Genomic DNA, 13,192 nt, shown 5'->3' with positions numbered 1-13,192 from the left:
ACTCTTAAGCTCAGTGGCTACATCCATTAAAAAAATAATGGTAATTTCAAAGAATGATTGCCTAATGAAGTCAATGGGTCCAAACGATACACATCGAACGTGCTATCGTAAATCGATCATGCGACTCTGGTGCCGGGCGTTATGAGGATGTTTACGTTTGTCACTACAGCAGCGACAAAAGAAAAGCGTTTCAAAAAAACTTGTAATTGCATAGGAGACGACTTACGTTACTCGTCGTCGGTGTTGTCGTCCTGTGGAAGTCCATTACGGTGGTCTGGATGGATAATTTGGAAGAGTCGAACCACGTATTCTTCCTGATACTCGTTCGTTTTCCGCACCGTCCGCAGTGAAATTGTAACGGTATTTCAGCATCGAAACTGTTCTTACGAACTGTTACACACTTCGCAACACCACAGTCTACACAGTCCCTTCTCTCCTCGTCCAGTAGTACTCCATATTAGCGACACGAAGTCTAACAATTTTCTACGTTGGATAAATATGCAATTAGATTCTTCCATGTGAGGGAATCCGCCGAAGAAACGTCAAGAACACCAGACATCCCACTCACTAACGACATAAATCGACTGGGTTTCCCTAGCAACTCACAAATAATTCGCGGAGGTATGTAATTTAGAACAAGTAAGGGAAGGGCGGAAAACAGATAAAAATTACAATCACAAATAATTGGTCACAACGCCCGCCATCGGAGTCGCATGATCGATTTATAATCGCACGTTCGATATGTATCGTTCGGACCCAGTGACTTCGATAGCAATCATTCTTGGAAATTACCAAAATAATATACAATACATATCTTTTGATTTCGTCGTGGTCATGCGCTGTTGTGCACCGTAATGTCCTTCAGGATCACATGCGGCACGGGAAAGATTTTCCACAACGTACAAAACGTTAACAGGGTGCAACCAAATTGCATAGTGGGATTATACGTCGACATGAATGCGACTCGCAAATCTTAAAACGGGCGAGGGAGTAGATGCGGTACTATTGAACACTTCGACTATACCGCACCGCACCAAACAGGAGTAGGGTGGGGTAGACAGACAAATCAACAACTGTTGCAAGGCAACCTCAACAAAGGCAGTAAGAAAGTATTTGGGGCCTTAAAGTCTTGGGAGGGCCAAACCAAATCACAGAATAACGTCCGAAGCCAAATTATGAATATACTGTCGGTGATTCTGCACTACAATTAGAACCTCGAAATACCGTAAGAAGTGAACAGCAAGTAAGACGACTCATAAGCGTCCGACCGAAAATCTCCACAGTGAATCTTCTCATTACTACAAACACTTAACTGTATCTTCAAAGTTCACTCGTGGACACTACCAGTGTCAAAACACTCGTTATAACTGCAGATAACGGAGTTTAACACGTTGGAGGCCGATGGAGGTTTCTTAATAAGGCAAGAAATCCACCTTCGATCCAAAACAGTCATTTACTTTAAAGCAGGTAAATAGATGACAATGCTGATATCAACGATCTCCTCCCAAACAGCCCTCTAACTGCAGACTGCAGTACCACTCACAAGTCTGATATACGCCCCACCAACGTGGACCTTTTCAGAATTATGTTCACTTCACACACTGAACTTGCCATAATTCTTTGTCGGAATGCAAAGGCAGAACCAAGAAATCATTCATCAGCCTTTTAATGACCACACGATGATCGCCATCGGCACAACACCGGCACTTCACTTCACACTAGGATCTTCGAGTCCACGGCGTTCCGTCCCCAGCCGACCGCTTCCGCGGGGCCCACCGACCAAACGGCCTTTTACCCTCCAACACCGGCGTCGCTCCCCACGCACAGTCCACAGCTAACTCCCAGGAACACCCTTCTTCCTCGTTCCGTCGCCTCGCGGTCCGCGGGAAACCAACTAGCCAAAGATATGCGGCGACCAGAGACTCCAATCCGATCTCGATATTGACATCGCGGCGAGTACTGAGAAGGCGGGTGGTTTTAAAAGCAAACAAAAAATTTAAATAGCGAGCCGTACCGGCCCAGTAAGAAGAAAGTTTTTACAGAGCAAGTAAAGTAAAAATTAAGAAAACTGTTAATTTGTGATGTATCATACGGAAAAAATATTTCTTTTATCATTTGTTTCCCGACTTTCAGCTTGAAATTAACACATTCCCGAAAGTCTTGGAATCCATGGGAAGGATAGCTTGTCAGTTTCAATGTCGATAACAGGCAAAAATCGTCGATAACTTCGATTCCCGGAATGGATGAACTGTGTAAATACATAACTAAGTTTGTGCGGATCCCTCAGTGGTCGAGTCTTACTCGGACCATTTTGCTTCTTTTACTCAAATTTATTTCACTAAAGTTACAGAAACAGCAGTGGGTTTTTACTGTCTTCTATCTATTAAATAACAGGCAAACTGCTCTTTACTATCCTACAGCCAGCAGCTCGTGGTCGTGCGGTAGCGTTTTCGCTTCCCGAGCCCGGGTTCCCGGGTTCGATTCCCGGCGGGCTCAGGGATTTTCTCTGCCTCGTGATGGCTGGGTGTTGTGTGATGTCCTTAGGTTAGTTAGGTTTAAGTAGTTCTAAGTTCTAGGGGACTGATGACCATAGATGTTAAGTCCCATAGTGCTCAGAGCCATTTGAACCATTTGAACTGTCCCTACAAGGGCAGTTTTTTTTTAAGGAAAGTGTTCACAAATTTGATGAAGGAAAAATGTTTTATACATACTGCGTTACCACACGCCGGCCTGAGTGGCCTAGCGGTTCTAGGCGCTTCAGTCTGGAACCGCGCGACCGCTACGGTCGCAGGTTCGAATCCTGCCTCGGGCATAGATGTGTGTGATGTCCTTAGGTTAGTTAGGTTTAAGTAGTTCTAAGTTCTAGGGGACTTATGACCTCAGATGTTAAGTCCCATAGTGCTCAAAGCCTGTTACCACACGCTGAGGTCTTTTTGGTTTTTCGGTATTTGTGGTTTGCTTTCACAGTTTGTCATCTGCAACCCATAGAGAACATAACGTAAGAATATGCTTGACATTCTTCCACGTGATGAAGATTAATATCAAAATAGTAGTAAAAAGTTTTAAAACAGCCAAGATCGCTATTTTTCAGCATTTATTTACGAGATTACCAGTTTCCTCAAACTAAGTTGCCATCTTCGGATCTTAAGCAATATATTTAACGAATCTCGAACATGTGTACATTATTCCGTGTCACACAATAAAAAGTCATTTCAAGAACATGAAAACTTTGATATACCGTCAAATCAAGTATAAAACGAACGTCATACAAAATGTCATGTATACTTCAAACTTACTTCAGGAAGTAGTACCAGTCCTATAAAAATCAATAAATGACCCAGTTCGTCACTGTATTTTAGTAGTGACAAGGCAATTACCTGTCATGCAGCTGGTCACATGACTTCTTCACAGGCCACGACAGACGTTCCGTGCGCTGCAAGCTCGTGACTCGTCCAGTGAAATCGCTGGAGGGAGTTTCTCCAAATAATGCATGCGGCGCAACTACTGCCGGAAGTGGGACCTGCAAACCGACTAAACTGTTGGCTTCACTTTGCCCCAGAAAGAACGTCGCGTGCTTGTGTGGCCGTCAACGCTTTACGAATTCAGTGCACAGGCAGCTGGAGTCACGAAATGTCGCTCCTCCGGCCAAGGAATAATTAAAGCTAACTGCCTGCTTCCATTATTTAAGAGTTTACGGAGATAATCGAACTCTCCTGCCCTTTAACGTTGAAGAGGGAGTCTCAGATCGTGCTGACAGACAGCGTGTGTTTCATTTATAGTGCGATACTTGTAAAGAAAGAACCAAACTATACCTTTAGTGCCACCTGTACTCTAGTGAGCAAACAACTTTGTGAATACAAAGCAGACTGTAATTTGGCTGGATTATGGAGCCAAAGATAGCTATCGGAGCACTGCGGTCGTTAGCTTCTGAAGTAATTTACTATAGGTTGCTAACAGCTAACTACTGCACCTCATTTTGTTCCGTTGTATAGATAATACATCCTGTAGCCACGTAAAGGAAACAATAATGACTTCAAAATTTAGTAACTATTAGCGTCTGTTAAAAAATAAGTACGTTCATCGGCTGATGTTCTAAGATTCCTTGAAAGGATTTTAGTGAGTGCTTGCTTGCTCTTTCTTCTTTATTATTCTCTGCTGAGGTGGGTGTTCGAGAAGCCTGATGTGTGAACGTCGCTGTAACATTATTACCTGTAACTCTTATTGTCTCCCATCTTTTTTAATAAAAATACTGTTAGTTCATAATACCTTACAACTATCGTGTTATTAGCTGTAGTAAAAAATTACGAAAAAATTTATATGCGGTTTTATCTCGATGGACCAATTCTTTAGTCTCCTCACATTGTCTTCTCATCCACTCTTCTATAATTTCATCAGTTAACCTCCTTAGTATTCTTTTCTAGTTTAATTAGTTAACCTCCTTAGTACATTATCTGTCTTAAGCAGTATTATTCTTTCTGTAGACTAGCTATCCTTCCATTTCCTGTGTTCGTCCGTTTCATGTATCATACTGTGTTTCATCAATTTTTTTTCTTTTCTTTTCCTTCTTTACTTCTCTTCCTTCTTGTTCTGCAGCTTCCACAACTTACTTGTACTTCGTTATTTTTGTTAAATGGATGTTCCCTGCTTGTTTTTCAACTTTTTCCCGAATATCTGAGAGCAGGTGGTAGATTCTCCAGCAATCAATTCCAAGCAAGCCATTCCATTCTCATATCAGTTGGCGATTTTCAATTTGTTTCAGGCATGTCAGTACTTTTACAGCAGGAGAATTGTGACTTGTTTCAGCAACTGATTCCTGGAAAGTTTCCTCAACTTTGATATTGTTTATAAATCTTTAGGTGTAACAGTAAAACCTATAACTTTCACTAACACCAAGCGTTTTCAGTAGAGTATTCTTAGATCAATTAATTGTAGTCCAGAGGCCAGAGGTCTAAGAGAGGATTATTAATTTTTCACATGCTTCGTTTCTTTTCACATGGATATAATTTCCAACTTCATTCTTCTATTTACCTTTCCTCACTACGCCACTTGTACGATATACTGAGCGTTCCACCTAACTCTAGCCACTGACAAAAAACTTTTTAAATGTTAGTGGAACAGGAAAAGTTTCAGACAACGGCTATTTCGTTGTAAAATGCCAGTCTGGTACGCTAATGATTCGAATTACATGTTCTATAAAATAAAAAGTCCGGTAAAGTTTGATAAAATGGGATTGTGCTGTCACACAGGTCTTTGGGATTCAGTTAATACTGATTGCATTACACACAAAAGTTCTGAATAACAGTGATTCTAACGACGGGTTTGGACGTGAGACGCATACTGTTAGCTGAGCGGGAGTGTTACTGTTGGGATGACTATTAGCACGAACGGTTGGTCAGACGTAGGTAAAATCGAAGTTTCTGAACGTCTGCTGATTAGCGTTTGCTCATTGTGAACAAGTTACACGTTGCAAAGAAACAACAAGAAATGGCGACCGGATAAAGTTTTGAAACCTCTAAACTAGGTGTTTGGGCTTCTAACATATTTGTGCCACCTTTAGAATTATGATGCAAAATGTGTAACATTTTAGTTTAACGCTGTAATTATGCAGTGTTTCAGCGTAATACTCCGAACGTAGAATGGAAGGCTGTGTTTGTGATTACTTTGTAGTCTTTAAGCTGTGTAGCTAGTATACTGTGACATGCATATAATAAGACTGTGTAACTTTCTGGATCAGAAACTTGTCTGTACAACAATGTGAATGTAGAATGGTACATAATTTCCTGAAGGCAACATTCTCTGTTGGACATAGCATCTGTGACTGATAACGGTTCAGCAACAAAGATATTGATATTGATAAAGATATTGATAAAGATATTGACAACCATAAGGAGTTATCGATACTAATCTGATTCTGTGCAGAATACTAAGAACAATGTTTTGTCGTGGCCTTGAAAGTTAATTATTATCTGAGCAACCAAGATAACGAAGCTCCGTTCTGTTCTGCCGCTCTACCTGTAATTTAGCACTTTGCATCACGTTGACCTAAAATAAACCACGCGACCTGTACTCCAAACGATGTCACGTAATCCTTATTAAATAAATCATGCAAGATGCAATGCATGTGTGATTGCTTCAAGTCGCGCAATTGTTCAAAGCTTGCGAACTTGTCAGCACTCAGTAGATTTTCAGTCATCAGACTGAAATATGAAAATCCAGGTACAAGTAAATAAAACGCCTTCTTCAAATTACTTCGCGTGTTTTAATTGAGAAAACATGTACCTTTAAAAAGTTAGTCTTTTGCAAATACGGAAACGTTTCTGTTAAATACTGTTGAACTAACAGTCACTTGGCCTCAAGCACGGAAACCTGAAACCGTGTTAGTAAATCGAACATTTTTAACAAGAAATAGTTTCTGCCTAAATTCGTTTAAATGTGTGAAGAGTCATGTAACGTTTTCCAGATTATACGCGTGATAATCATGAAACAACTGCGCTGAGAATGTTCAGTTCACCAAAAATCGAATAAAAACTTTCATCTGTTTTGGATGTGGAACACTGCGACTGCGATAAACAAAGGTATCCACAGATTGCTTTAGAGCTACTGGCTGTAGTAATTTCTGGAAACTGAATCGAACTTCTACATTATCGCTTGTGAAACAAAAACTCTTCCCCATCCATACAACTCAAACGTTTTTATCACAGCAAACGTAAAACCATTGGCGGATATTATCTCTTGCAGCATACCCCGAGATGGAGGAAATGGCATCCCGAAAGTGGGACTCCACGCCATCACTGGCAACAGTACAAGCCCAAGTAAAGCGCGCAGCCGACAAGGAGCACGACAGCCAGAAATGTGACATCATCTTCTGCCCGTAACCATATTAACTCTGGTGGCCCAAAGAGATCTCCTCCATACATCTACTCAAGAACTAAGTTCCGTGTGCAAAGAGCACCGAAACTATTGCCAATTCTCCACATACAAGTGCCTTACACTGTAATTACTTTTTTATTATTCTCTTATACTGAGATATCATTGTCGTAGAAAAGAATTTAAAAATTTCGAATGCTCCGGTTCCGATCAGAATTCTCTAAAAGTTCTCCTTGCTTGTAAGGAAAAACCTAGAACCTGAAAATTCTCTGTCATTTTATAGAACGCATCAAGTGTCTCTCTTGTATGAAAATTCTGTACCATATTCCCCTGACGGAAAGTAGTAGCTTGGAGCTCAACTGAGACCTCACAAGTCAAGTGGAAGCCATTGCTGGCGCTGGAGCTTTGAAATCTTCATAGTTCCTTTTGACCTTAGAGAAGCACAAATTACTCTAAAAGACACTGAATTTTCAACTGTCTAAAACAGAAAGAAGGGAATTACAAACAGTAGCTTTCATACATATGGCTTATTCTGCACTATTTTGTGTTCCTTTGGTTGATTTTTCGTCAACTTATTTTAATGATCGTGAAGATATCACGGAAAATATATCTGCCAATGTAATACGTCCTACGAGTTCAACAACGAACACTCGAGAAAATCGATCTTCAACCTTCTAAACCAATCAGTTCATTACATCCATGCTACACACGTGAGATAAGCTTTTGATAAATATATACATTTTGATCAATGGTAAGCCAGTGTCGATACACGCTCATCTTTTGACGTTCTTCATTTTCGAAGTGGCCCAGTAACCAAGTTTTCAAGGCAACGAAGGCTATATACAAACCCTGCACTACGAAGCGTAGGAATGGATTTCGTAATGGAACGACAATCGTAGCCATTTGTCACCGAGGTATACCGTAGATTCTCGTACGACAACATGCATATCTGCATACTGAACATACCGAAGCACTGGTGTGTACTATATGTGGGGGTATACTGGTGTGCCGTGCAGAATTTATGCTTATTTCTGTAATGAAAACGACTCACTAGAATATAAAGAAAGGATAAAAGACAGTTAGCCAAGTATGAGAAAAGTCTTAAAGACCTCAAAGCAAAAAATATTATATGAAACATTACGTTCCATACTTGCTCTACATCTGATAAAGTAAGATTTGTCATGGTTCCTTAATTACGTAAATAGTTTAATTCTTAAATGGGAAGATATTAGTGATACGTACCCGTTGTCTTCACTTGTGACTTCACTTGAACATCACGTTTATTGTTCGTGTCATCCGTCTGTGTTAATTTTAAAAAATTCACAAAATAGTTTTGTTAAATCTGTGATCTTAACTGGAATAGTCCTGTATTATGCATTTAATGGCTGAATACCATGCGTCGTCAGGAATTCGAAACATTAGAGCTTTCATATAACAACATACTCTAAACTACGTACTTTATTGCCAGTAGTTCTAAAAACCCATAAATTATTCTTTGCCGTAATCGAAGGTAGGGGAGTCGAACCATTAAAAAAGTGGAATACAAACACGTCAGAAATATTGTGTTTAAACATGATTGAAGGTAGACCTCATAGAAAGTGGATCCATTAAAATGCGGGGGAAGAGGGGATTCAGAATGAGAAACATCTCGTCAGGGGAAATGAATTTATTGTCTTGCGTGTGGGTCGCCCATTTGTAAGGGAATCATGACATTAACTGACTGTCCTCCGACGTCACCGCTTTCCCCCGTGATACAAATCGCGATCTCTCTAATTATTTTCTCCCCTTAAACGAATCCTAAAATTTACTACACTTGTAGAGTACATGACACATCCAAAATACGGAACAATTTTTTACCAAGAAAGTTCCTCGATACTGTTGCTAAGAGGTGTTCTTGAAAATACTTGAAATATTCTGATACTTTACTGGGGAAAGTGTATACACGTGGGCATACCTTGCATGTCTCAGAAATTTCATTTATTGCTCTTAGTTCCTGCACATGAAGTCTTCCGTATAACACTTAAGTCTTCTCTAAGTTCTCCCATAATTCATGTTTCACGCTGGTGCACATATCATAACCGTCCTCAACAGATACTTCATCACGAACTGCAGTTGTAAGTGACAAAGTTTCTTGGATATGAAATCTTATTAAATACTTCATATAGAAGCTTTCTACGAAATTTAATTTACAATGTCTCGTCTTACTGGTGTCTTTCATCGTGTGCACCTTAGGAAAATAGTGTTCGCTTGTTTTGGAAATTTTAATTTGTTGTCTTCTGGAATTTTCTTCTGAGTAGATAAAATATCTTACGGTAAAGACCCTTTAACATGTACGGCCATCCCGACTGGTGTTTCACATGAATTATAATCTGCAGGATCACAATACAAGACACATAAGTAATCTAAGTAGACTCTCTTTGTCTAAAATTCATTGTTAAGTACTCTCTTGTAAAAGCATTCAACAAGCTGTCATTTAACACAAAGCAAGAGATTGAGAATACTCAAAAAAGCAAAGTAAATTTAAATACTTACCTCTTTACCCAATCCTTTTACAAATTACCTTATTACTTACGAGAACGTGCTGAAAAATAATGCCTCCTAGTTTTCTATTCTGTTCTTAATAGTAGTTGAAGTGTTACATTGATGCATACTGCTCTGAAGTTTCCGCTTCGCTGAACCAAGTTGCAACCCTATAAGGCTCCGAACTATACGAGTAGTATGTAACATAACGGTGAGTAACGTAACTACATACATCAAAGAAAGTTTTACATCACCCAGGTTCTCAGAACTCCTGAAGATAGACGTTGACTGTGTATATTGTATCACAGACACAGTCCCTTTGACGGTTCAGAGATGTCACTAAACCCGCCGAAAGATGTAAACAACCATGCATGAGCAGCGCCTATTAGACGGAGGGGGTCCGACAGTCAATCAGTTCCAGTCACTCCACCAGGAAAGAGGTACACGGCTCGTGTTGTGTGTAGTTCAAGCATGCCTAGACGGTCAATACCGCGGTTCGATCGCGTCCACATTGTTACTTTGTGCCAGAAATGGCTCTCAACAAGGGAAGTATCCACGCAATATGTTTTTCGGACATGGAGAACAAACAGAGAGACAGGAACTGTCGATGACATACTTCGCCCAGGCCGCCCAAGGGCTACTACTGAAGTGGATGACTGCTACCTTAGGATTATGGCTCGGAGGAACCCTGACAGCAACGCCACCATGTTGAATAATGCTTTTCGTGCAGCCACAGGACGCCGTGTTACGACTCAAACTGTGCGCAGTAGGCTACATGATAAGCAACTTCACTCCCGACGTCCATGGCGAGGTCCAGCTTTGCAACCACGACACCATGCAGCGCATACAAATGGGCCCAACAACATGCCGAATTGACCGCTCAGGATTGGCATCACGTTCTCTTCACCGATGAGTGTCGCTATGCCTTCAACCAATTGTCGGAAACGTGTTTTGAGGCAACTCGGTCAGGCTGAACGCTTTAGACCCACTGTCCAGCGAGTACAGCAAGGTGGAGGCTCCTTGCTGTTTTGGGGTGGCTTTATGTGGGGCCGACGTACGACGCTGGTGGCCATGGACGGCGCCATAATCGCTGTACGATACGTGAATGCCATCCTCCGACCGATAGCACAAACATATCGGCAGCATATTGGCGAGGCATTCGGCTTCATGGACGACAGTTCGCTTCTCCATCGTGCACATCTTGTAAATGACTTCCTTCAGGATAACGACATCACTCGAATAGAGTGGCCAGCATGTTCTTCAGACATGAAACCTATCGAACATGCCCGGGATAAATTGAAAAGGTCTGTTTATGGACGACGTGACCCACCAACCACTCTGAGGGATCTACGCAAAATCGCCGTTGAGGAGTAGGACAATCTGGACTAACAGCGCCGTGAGTAACTTTTGGGTAGTATGTCACGACGAATACAGGCATGCATTAATGCAATAGGACGTGCTGCTGGGTATTAGAGGTACCGGTGTGTGCAGCAATCTGGACTACGACCTCTGAAGGTCTCGCTGTATGGTGGTACATCATGAGCAAAAATAGGGCGGAAATTATGTTTATGTTGGTCTCTATTCCAGTTTTCTGTACAGATTCCGGAACTCTCGGAACCGAGGCGATGCAAAACTTTTTTTGATGTATGTATGTCTATGCGTGAGGAATAGCGTGCTGTAATCGAGTTTCGAGTTCTAAGGTTTCGTCCACACATGGAGCACCCACTCCTTCAGCCTGACAATGCCGGACCACCCAGAAGCACTGCGACATTTGCAACAATTCGACACACTGCGTCCACCGTCACTGATCATCCTCCGTCTCAGCTCCATCCGACTTTTATCGGTTTGCAAAACTTACAGATCTTCTTCGAGGTCTTGACTTTGGCAGCGGTGGATCGGTGCAAACAGAGGTGAAGTTGTGGCTCCGTCAAAAAAATGAAAGACTATACAGTGACTCTATCAAGAAGCTGGTCTTTTGTGAGAGAAATATGTTCATCGTCAGTGTGACTATGAGAAATAAATATGTAGACATGAAGAATAAAGATGTATGAAGTTAATGACGTTTGTTTTATTTAAAAATATTTAAGGGTTATCTCATACAAAATTTGGAGGCATTGCTTTTCAGCAATGTCTCATATATTCAAGAACTGAAAATCCCTGTATGCTACATGGCAACTAGCCGGTTTATTGTAATGTTATCTGACAAGCAGTAAAACCGTCGTCGCAAAGGACGAGACAGATAACGTTGGCGTGAAGCCGAAAAGAACAAAATGGCTCAAATGGCTCTGAGCACTATGGGACTTAACTTCTGAGGTCATCAGTCCCCTAGACTTAGAACTACTTAAACCTAACTAACCTAAGGACATCATGCACATCCATGCCCGAGGCAGGATTCGAACCTGCGACCGCATCGGTCGCGCGGTTCCAGACTGTAGCGCTTAGAACCGCTCGGCCACTCCGGCCGGCCGGATAGAACATCCTACCTCAGGAGCCACAGCGCTGTTAGCACATCTATTAGGACGCAAGTCTCCTTTCTTGTCCATACTCTGGTCATGTTGTTCTGTCTGTAGTATACATTAATGAAAACTTCAATATCCATGAACACGTAATAAGACAAAAATGAAAGACACATGTCCGACAGTAATGACATCAGCTTATAGAAGTTCATAAAATCGAACAAACACACTTCTAACAGAGAGCGCAATTACATTTACATAACGTCAAACGTTACAGAAATTACTTCTATCAATTTAAGAAGGAAGTCTCACCTATTTTTAGAGACTGCAAAGGTGAAAAGGAGTCTGGAAACAGCGAGACGCGAACCCGCCACCTAGCGTTTCGTAACGCACAGATCTACGCTATGATGAAGTTATTCAAGTAGTGACCTTTTATTTTATGTCATGGTATTCTAAAGGTTTTAACCGCTTGTGTCTTATAAACTGGCATTTAGTTATAATAACTTCTAGGAAGGAGACGTTTTTGATGAATCTTCAATGTAGCATTGCCTTAAAATGTCTTACTTTCTATAATATGCAAGTTATAACACAAAAGTAACTAAATATAAAACTCTTTAACCACAAATATGACATTTCCAGTCATTTTATTACAACAAATATTGGCAGTAATTACACGTTCTGGAGAGATCCAACTTGCTGGTGCAATTAACAGCATTATTATATTCATAACTAGGGTGTAACGTAAAACCCGCCAAATTCATACCTAAGGTGCAAGTTCTAAAGTAAAACCCGCCAAACATTGGCGTCGATTAAACACGAGAAATACAATATGGCGTCTGGCAAGTCCTGCTTGTGACCTAGAGAGCGTTATTGCTTCTTATTGTTCTACTTTATGCGGCATTTTGACGAAACACTGCAGAACTTATTTTGTGTTTCACGTGACGAAAAGGCTCGTCAGCCTGAAACAGCAGGAAGTGACGTCAGAAAACTAGTAGAGCACCACGTCGATGTTACATATCTCATCCTGTGTGATGACTGCTTAATGTGTTTGTAGTGTTCTCCAGTGTCATTCCGGGTCCTTCGTCAGTTCTCCAACATATTTCGGCAAACAGGCTTGTTACCATCTTCAGGTGGTTCCTGGTGATATCTTGACAACGTCAAACATAAATATCGGTCATCCCCTAAGACGTTGTTTTAGGTTCAGAAAGGATGATCCAAGGTCTTCGCAATCCAGGGGTCTACCAAATCCCCTGCCATTGCGGCAAGTCGTTCATGGCGAAAACAGTAGAACAGAGGACACCTGAAGATAGACACCCCACTGAATTACACCAGACCACCAAATCAGACAT

The sequence above is a fragment of the Schistocerca americana genome, chromosome 6 (genome assembly GCF_021461395.2).
Source record: "Schistocerca americana isolate TAMUIC-IGC-003095 chromosome 6, iqSchAmer2.1, whole genome shotgun sequence".
Lineage (NCBI taxonomy): Eukaryota > Metazoa > Arthropoda > Insecta > Orthoptera > Acrididae > Schistocerca > Schistocerca americana.
Note: the sequence above shows the minus strand (reverse complement) of the source record.